The following is a 2,631-nucleotide window of genomic DNA, read 5'->3' as shown; positions in this document are numbered from 1 at the left end:
ATCACTTTGTGTAATAGGCCCCTAATTCCTCTACTCTTCCATTTTCCAAACATGATCAACCTCAACGACGGAAGACATGGCTATACGCTTTATCCACCTGATATTCCTACTACACTATTTTTCTTATACCTTACACCTTATCCCTCTCTGGCGGTAATCTCTACATCTTAGCCCAAATCCTTTATATATATATATATATATATATATATATATAATATAGTGTATGGACTTACTATATATGGTTTTGCAGTAATATTCAGTTTATCCTATTAGGTTTTTATCAGGCTTTTTTGTTCTCTGACTTTTCTTGTAGCTGAAATTGTTGCTAATTTTTGTTCCTTTGCACTTTTAATGCTATTCCAACTCTTTTTTTTTGCTAATCTTGTTTTATATTTTTCATATTTTTGTTCATCTTTGTGCAATTTCTTACCAAGACCATGCTTGATCTTACTTTTGTTCCCCTTAATGTTAAGGATCTCAATATAACCGAAAAGAGAAATTTAATTCTGTATTCTCTCCACAAAAGTAAAGCAAGTATTGTTTCTCTCCAAGAGACTCATTTCAGAGTAGGGCAGTCCCAGACCTCTCCAAAAACAGATGCTTTACTGACTGGTACCATGCCCCTGATATCGAAGGCAGATCCGAAGGTGTCTCTATTGGCCTCCATCACTCACCACACAGAATACTCTCGCTCTGACCCCTGGTCACTGTATTTATTTCTTATTTGTGAGATTGCGGGACAAATCATAACAGTCGCTGATATCTATGCTCCAAACTATCACCAAGTTCTATTTCTGTACCGTACCGTATTTCTGTACCGTATTCGGTAACGCACCTCCACATCCTCTATTGGACCCATCCACCGGCCACTCATTAATATCCAAACTCTTCATTTACTACAGTTATGTGACACGTGGGGCATCACTCATCCTCATCTAAAGGAGTTTACATTCCCCCCCCCCCCCCAGACCGTCCACCTGTCTCCTTCAAACACCAATCACACTTGGGCTGCGTTCACACTATGTATATTTCAGTCAGTATAGTTCAGTCAGTATTGCAACCAAAACCAGGAGTGGATTAAAAACACAGAAAGGATCTGTTCACACAAGGGTGTAATTGAGTGGATGGCCGCCATTTAATGGCAAATATTTGCTGTTATTTTAAAACAACGGCTGTTATATTGAAATAATGGCCGTTATTTACTGTTATATGGCGGCCATCCACTCAATTTCAACATTGTGTGACCAGAGCCTTTCTGTGTTTTTAATACACTCCTGGTTTTGGTTGCAATATGGGGACCACAATACTGACTGAAATATACTGACTGAAATATACATAGTGTGAACGCAGCCTTGTAATGTAATCACATACTTGAAATGTAATGAATTCTCTTTTGGATGATGATTTATGCTTTAATGATCTCGATAAATCTTTATCCCGCTTTATGCCGGATCGCACACGATCAAACGACTCCACTAAATAGATGGGAAGGTCACTTGATAAAGGCCTCCTCTCTTATTGGCTGGCCGAAGTGGTTGTGAACTACTACTAAACTACCATATATTCCTGAATATCCGCGGAATATGGATCATTCTGTTCCCACTGTGAATTCCTGCTCCCGATGAGCTGCTGGAACACTTTGGTCTAGTGTATCCTGAGTGATCCACAAGAAAGTAGATGGGAAGCCGTAATATGCACCTTAAAGGGCGTTCTTATCAAACACGGGGCTAATAAAAAGTTCTCTCATCGAGGTAATCTTTGGAAACTCTTCGTAAATGCTCAGGCCAACAAACAACATTGCAAGAACTCGTTAGAACACGTTACTCTAATAAAGAACTTTTACATAAAAACATTAACGCTTCATCCGGATAAGCGGCAAAACGTGTTCTGCTCGGAGCAACAAACCAGGCCGATGGCTAACTCCTTGTGTGAGAGACGGGCTCCTGCATTTATTCCTTCCATTATTTCCCATCTGAATGAAGACATTTCAGAGACATTTCATCTGTATTATAATTCCTCATATCTTCTACCCTCTCCCAACACAGCTAACCATCCTATGTCCCCACCTACAAGACTATACAATACATCCAAGACACAGAACTTCCTGAATGGCCTCTGATCCAGCTTCCTCTTTAGACTTCCTATTTTCTTCACTAAAATTGGACTTGGCCGTATCTAACCTTCTCATTGGAAAAAGTCCCCGGCCTGATGGCTTTACTTCCAAACTCTCTAAAGCCCAATAAAAATTTACTGAAAAAAAGGTTGTATTCAATGCATTGTCACTCCCGTCCTTGGTCCTCAGCGCTACTTCTTTCTGTCTGTCTAGGCCAATCACCGATCAGAGCAAATAATATGTATTATACTGATGTTACATTCATTTTAGAGTAGTTTGGTTCAGTTTTGGTTCCATTTACGCTCTTTAAATGTAATTTTGAGTAGAAGAGGAGGATGACAGCATAAAAGTAAAAAACATACAGCAGCCTTTCAAGCTTGAAAAAGACATATTTGTTGAAATGTTGCTGCTGTATGTTTTTTACTTTTATGGAAGCGTAAAGATAGTTTCTTAACATTCTTAACATTCGAAAAACATCTGGCTTTGCCGCAATTTAATTGACATCAGTGCAGTGGAAG

This window comes from Dendropsophus ebraccatus, chromosome 15 (assembly GCF_027789765.1).
Source record: "Dendropsophus ebraccatus isolate aDenEbr1 chromosome 15, aDenEbr1.pat, whole genome shotgun sequence".
Classification (NCBI taxonomy): Eukaryota; Metazoa; Chordata; class Amphibia; order Anura; family Hylidae; genus Dendropsophus; species Dendropsophus ebraccatus.
This window is presented reverse-complemented; position numbering follows the sequence as displayed.